This window comes from Alligator sinensis, unplaced genomic scaffold (assembly GCF_000455745.1).
Source record: "Alligator sinensis unplaced genomic scaffold, ASM45574v1 scaffold321_1, whole genome shotgun sequence".
Taxonomy (NCBI): Eukaryota; Metazoa; Chordata; order Crocodylia; family Alligatoridae; genus Alligator; species Alligator sinensis.
In genome coordinates, this window is record NW_005841969.1 from 2504990 (window position 1) to 2511907 (window position 6918).

Genomic DNA, 6918 nt, shown 5'->3' on the forward strand with positions numbered 1-6918 from the left:
CAGGGGCTGTGTCAAGCAGACTTTGGTGCTGGTGTTGGCTGCAGCCAGCAGTGGCAGCATGCTGTCATCCTGCTCACAGATCCAGGGGCCTGTGCCCCCCGGGAGGGCTACAGGGCTGTGCTAGACTCCTTCCAGGGGTGCGGGCCCCTGGATCTGTGCACAGGATAACAGCAGGCTGCTGTCCCTCCCCCAGAGCACTGGGATTGGCAGGGACCTCAGGGACAGATCGCAGACACTGGCCAGCTACACATGTCAATATCAGAGAAGTCCTTCCTTCCCTCTTCCCCCTCCCTCTTCTTAGTTTCTGTTTCCCTGCAAACCCAACTCCAAAACATCTGAAACATTTTTTAAACATTTCAGATAGTTTTGTTTAATTTCAGAGTTTCAGAGCCTTCCCTTTCGTTTCGGATTCGGTGTTTTGGGCATCGAAACAGGCCGAAACACCTCTGAAACAAAACTGCTGCCGCAATTTTGCACAGCCCTAATATCTACAGGATTTCCACTAAAGGTAAAACAGCAATCAGTATGTGGAATTGATTAAAATAGCTACTGATTAGACCAGAGAAATATTTCAGATAAATGTGGCAATATCACAGTTAAGGAAGGATATACACATTCAAAATATAATTGTTCCTATTAAGCGGTATAAATTATCTTAGTATGTCCATGGAAGACCTAGAGTTTGCATGTTTGAAATTCAGAGAAATGTAAATAAGATGCAGGAGGGTGAAATTGGGAAAAGTAGGACAAAAGGGACAAATGTGGATTGGCTGAAAGGAACCCCCAAAAAAGACTTGAACTGGTTATAAGCCTAAGGTCATGCCTGGACTTGAATGAAAGAACAAACACTTACGCTTAAACTCTTAGTTAATGTAGGCACTAGCTCTGGGTCTGCTGACTGCCTATTAGTGCCTAAACAACTCTGCAAGGTAACTGCCACAAAGGCCTCTCTCTGGTACCTTAGCCATTCACCCAGGTGCAGTTGGTGAATTCAGACTGGTGCGGCAGGTGGAGTGTCACACAGGAGGTTTGCAGCTGACTGGGAGTGGGAGTGGTGGGGTGGTGGTTTGCAGCTGGCCTGACACTCCATCCGGGAGCGTGGAGGCTGCAAACCCCCCTGCTCCCAGCTGGCTGCAAACTCCACCCCCCGCTCCCAGCTGGCTGCAACCCCCCCACTCCCATGTGCTGCTCCACCCGCCCCACCAGTGTGAGTTCACCAGCCACATCTGCATTCACCTTATGGTTCACCATATGAACATTTAAATGAAGCACCTCCAACCTGAACCTTCAGGCTAGGGACAGAAGTTACACATAAATCAGTTTAAGTGATCTGAAACTGGTTTAAACCTGTAACAGAACAGAAGTTCAGTGCACATAAACTAGTTTCAAAATGGCTGAAACTGGTTTAAGATAAACCTGACTTAAATCAGACTTAACTGATTTAGGTCAAACCAGTTTCCCAGACTCCCAGACTCCTTCCTGGTTCAAGTTAAATCACAGTCTCCCAGCATCCCAGGATGCTTTGTAGCCCTGGGCTGTGCTGTGTTGTCTGCTCAAGCAGAGCAGCATTGGCCCTGCCTCTCTGCTTTCTAACCAGAGCAGTGAGGGCTGGCTGACAAGAGGATGGGGGTGGGAAACTTAGTTGGGAACACATCCTGGTCTGCCTGGTGGGGGTGGAGCAACCCCTGTCAGACTTCTCCCTGCTGGAGTGGAGGGATCAGAGCTGTGGGACAGCAGGCTTAGGTTGGGGTAGGGGGGAATTAAACCCCACTGCCTCCCCTTTCCCACCAGCACAGGACCTCAAGCTTGGGTCTGCCTGGCGTTTCCCCCTGCTGGCAGCTCAGCACATTCTGGGACCCCCCAAAGCCCCCTTCCCAGCCAGGGGGTGATCCCACTGTGCCTTCTTATCCACCAAGGCAGGGATTTTTGCTTGGGGCAGCCCAGAATCAAAGGCTAGATTGTGGGGAAAGAGGGGAGTGAAACCAGCTCCAAGCCCAGGTGGGGACATGCAAAGAACAGAGCACAGAGGGATCGCGACAGTGGTGGTTCCATCCTGGACTTGAGTCCTGTTAAGCAGAGGGACCGAGGTGGGGAAAGGGCTTGAGTGTGTGTCTGCACTAGCCCAGGACAAAGCTGAGCCAAGCCAGGCTGAGCATGCATCTGGGGGAGCAGCTCCTGCCTTCTACCACTGCAGCTCCTTCTACCCACTCGAGACGCATAGGCAACTGGTGCCTCCTGAATCTGGGGGGGCACCAGCAGGGCATGACTGGGGGAGTGGCCAGCCAGTGACTGGGAGGGGGGGGTCCCCAGCGGCCAGTCGCATGGCTGCCACCACTTCCACATGCAGCATGGCACTTCCGCTGCTGACGTGCCAATTTCAGGGTGGGGCATGAGTGCTGTCTGTGCCCCCCTATCAGCTGAGCACTTGCTGTCAGCAGGGGCACCAGTGCTCTTGGGAGCGGGACACGTGCCCTCCTGTGACCCCACTACATGTCACCTATAGTGGTGCCTGGGCTGCTGGGGTGAGCCCGCACCATGCGCACCACTGCAGAGGCTGAGGCTGGCCTGGGCGCTACTCCCCACCAGGTAGGAGGGGCCATTGGGAAGGATCTGTTCCCTGAGCTGCATGCTTGGTTCGGTTTGGATTGGCTCTCCCCTGGGCTGGCACAGACACACACTTGAGCCCCTTCTCCGCCCCCTTCCCTCCCCCCCCCAGCCTGCGTCCCTCTTCTTGGTGGGGCTTGCATCCAGGATGGAGCATCCACTGCTGCAATCCCTCTGTGCTTGGCTCTATGCATGTCCCCACCTGGGCTTGGGGTTGGTTTCACTCCCCTCCCTTCCCCCTGATGCTCCCGAGCTGCCCCAAGTGAAACCCCTGTCCTGGTGGCTGGGAAGGCACTACAGGATCTCCCCCTGGCTGGAGTGGGGAGAGTTTGGGGGTCCCGGGCTGAGCTGAGCCACCAGCAGGGGGGAAAAGCCGAACAGACCCTATCTGGGGTCCCATGCTGATGACAGATGGGAGGCAGGGGGATTTAATCCTCCTCCCTCTCCTCCCTCCTTCACCTGAGGTGCTGCCTGGGCCACCAGCTGGCCACATGCCCCACCATTTGGGGGGAAGGCTGGCAAGGGCTGATTCTGCCTCCAGGCATGCCCGGGCTGGGGTACCTGTGGGCCAGGGTGGGGGTTTAAATCCCTCCCCAATCATACTCAGCCTGCCAGGGTGTGGTCACGTGCCCCTTCAGCTCAGCTTCTCTCTAGCTTTTTAGCCACTACTGAAGGGAAGACAGGGCTTGGTCTAGCACCTCATGACTTCTAGCCTGCAGGCATGTGGCTGCATTTCTGGAATCAAAAGTGAATGTCTATTCACTTGCTTGTCAGTTCAATCTACGCAGCTTGGACTAACCTGAAAAGATTATATCAATTCAGGTTCAGGCTTTTTGAATATATGTACTTAGCAATCAAGAACCTATGATTCCTTTTGTCCATCAGTTGCAGTTATAGGCGGTCTTCGACACAATTGGTTCCCGAAAACCACATCTTAAGTAGAAACGCTGTAACTTGAAACTGATTTTCCCATAGGAACAATGTTATAAATGGGGGATTAGGTCCTAAATCAAGGCCCGATACCCTATTTTCACCAAAAATAACCCAGCATTTTGTACTCAATCAATTATAGACAAGTAATATAGCTACGTTAGCTGTATATAGCTACAAACGGCATTGGAAAAGCAACTGTCTTGAGGCAGGGAGATGGGCGGCGTGGTGGACTGACACGGGGAGATGGGTGGCACAGTGAACTTGTTTGGTGGCATCGCATTGGATCAAGCTTCATAAAGTTGAAACAGGGTGTCAATTTATAGATGTCATAAGTGCCATTCATTATAACTCGAACATCGTAAATTCGAGGACTGCCTGTACTTCGTAGCAGTGCCAGTGAGCACCACTAAAAGACTGCAGAAATGGCAAGTGATCCTTATAATTTTTTTATTGTCCTAGCAAATCATTGAACCAATGAGGTTTTATCCTTTTGTATATGTTGTATTACAGCACAGATTCTTTGCATACATTGCATTGATGGCTTTTACCAACAGTAATACTGTCTCAACTGTTTTGATAAAAATGGTTCCTTTATTCCACAGGATTCCCCAACACATATTCCCTTATGCTGAAATGGCCAAGTCCCTTCCCAAGTGGTGAATCTAACTGTAGTTGCCTGCTTTAGGGAGTTATTGTAGAAAAATCATTGAAACCATCAACCCAGTGCACAGCAGCAGTAACGAAGGCAAACAAGATATCAAGTTGTATTAGCAGGGGGATAAAATACTAAACAAGAGGTGATATGGTTACTGTATAGGATCCTCACCTGGACCTTATCTAGACCTTTTGGAGGGCTGGTCACTGTAATACAGGAAAGCTAGCATTGCCTTGCAGATGGTGCACTGTAAGGCAAACTAGGTGGCATCAGGTCTCTAAAATCCAAGTGATACGGAAAGGTGAAGGAGCTGGGCTTATTCTCTCTGGAAAATAACAGATACTGAGGTAACTTAATAGGAGTTTTCAAAATTATGGAAATGGGTTGATAGAATTGTTAGAGATTTTTTTTCTGACGGGCAAAATGTTAAAAACTTAAGGGGTGTAAAAACTGGAGAAGTAGGATTAAAAAGAGACTTCAGACAGAATGGATAATTTCAGACATGGATAATAACAAACAAATTAAGTGCTCAGTATGCTCCTAGGTAAGTCAATGGGAGGTTTGCCACTGATTTTAAAAGGAGGAAGATTAGGCTGGGAATAAATAACCAAGGAAGACAAATAAAACAGAAATATACATGAGTTAAAGAGATGCTTTACTCAGCTATTATTTCTGGGCAAGAGTGTCTGTGGTAAGAAAGCCAGAAGAGATTAAAATACGTACAAAAGGGTAAGTGCTGGGCAAAGATGACATGGTAGAATTAAATCCATTGTGCTAGACAGATCTTTTTTTCTAGAAGTTTCTTTTGCATCCCTAATTTTGAATCTCTCTGGATATGGACAGAACATTGGGTGTGCTGGCACATTCCTCATTGTGTTTCCCATTGGCAAAGAGGTGATTGGTTTGGCAAACCATTCAGGTCAGTGGTTTGACCTTTGCCAGTCGCTGCTCATTTCAAGCAAACAAAAAGGGGAAGAGGGAGAGCTACTACGTTAGCTTGCCATCTGCTTTGTCATACCCTGTGATTAAAAGCCCTTGCATGTTATGAGACATTTTGATGGCCAAATATGTTAAACAGAAGAGCAGCTATTAGTCCAGTTTTCAGCCCTATTTTGTGCTTTATCCATTTAGGATAAGATTAGGATTTGCTCGAAGGGGCCATGATGAGGAACAAAGAGGCATAAACCACTTCTTTGTGCCGCTGTAACCTTCTTGCCTCATCAATCTGTGCACAAAAACAAGGGGAGATAGGCTTCAAGGGACCACTGTGCCCACAAGTGAGAAAGAAGGGGATGGAGACAGGTGGGAATTCACAGCACATTGACTAGGTCTGCCTTGTTTGCCCATATGATAGCTGAGCTGGAGAAACTTTGGCCCCGGAGCAAGTGGCATGGAGAAAGGAAGAACTTGTGGCCATTAGTGAGGAAACAATGCTGTTAACAATCAGTTCTGCCTCCAACCATACCATGGAGAAGGAAGGGAAGGGAGGGCATCCATTACCCACTGCAAGGACAGCAGCAGTATCTGGGAGCCCCAACAGGAATTCTGGGCAGGCTGGCAGGTTCCAGCTGCTGTGAAGTCCCTCCACTCTCTCCAGCTCACTGGCTATAAAAGTCAGAATCTATTCATATTATGCATAATTAGCCCACAATAACAAATTGCACACATTTTCAGGCAAATATTCCAGACCATCATTATTTGGAGTTTTTGCTGCATTCAGCTGCATAACCCTACCTAATATGATGGATGGAGTAGTCATAGCCACTGAATACATTTACCTGGAATAGAGTGATTATTTCAAAGATGAACAGAGTCAGAAATAAGTGCACATGAATCAAATACCACTAAACACTGGAGAGTATCAGAGTAGCAAGGTTTGGAGGTCAGTTGACCAGCCCATAGCTTTTAGTTGGGAGATTATTTCAGACATATAGCCTAGGATTTTAAAGCTCAGTCTCAAAATCCCTCTGAATTTAAAACTACTCCATGTTTAAAAAAAAAAAAAACACTCTCTCAGATAGTAGGAGATTTTTCTTTTTCTTTTTTCTCCTTTAAGATGATCTTTGCTATTATTTGACTGCAACATCCAGCACAAAGGAGAGTTTACTGTGAAGAACCGCATACGCATGCACATTAATAGAAGAAATATTCTGATAGAACCTATAATTGCAGCTCAAAGAGGAAAGTAAACCATGATGGAATTCCTGTAAGGATGCCACACTAACCAAAGTAGGAGTGATCATTTCATAGCAGGTCCCACTGGGTCCTATAATTAACAATCTTTTCCTCATTCATTTCTTTCCTTTACATTTTAATTCTTAACAACATTTCAGGATATTTTTCAGTCTTCTTACTCAACTAAAACAGCTAATTTTAAAATCCCAAACCACTGCTGGAACTCAGTTTCTGATTTGTAGTAGTGTCCCAGCAGTGGCCAGAATTTGTGTCTCCTTCACATGTCCCGAGGCTGCATAGCATAGTTTTAAATTTCTGTAGGAGTGCAGCAGGGTAAATGTCAAATTCCCTGGGGATCCAAGCTGGCTCGGGTTCTGTTTGGAAGCTCTGCGTATTCCATAGGGTTAGAAATCTCCCTCTCAAAGAGGAATGCATACTGGAATACTTTTCAAGATGAACCCGAGAAAAAAAGTCATTTTTCCCATTCCCACAATTCTGGCAATGATAGTAGATACATTTTCTCACTTTTCTTTGTCTCAGTCTTACTCTTT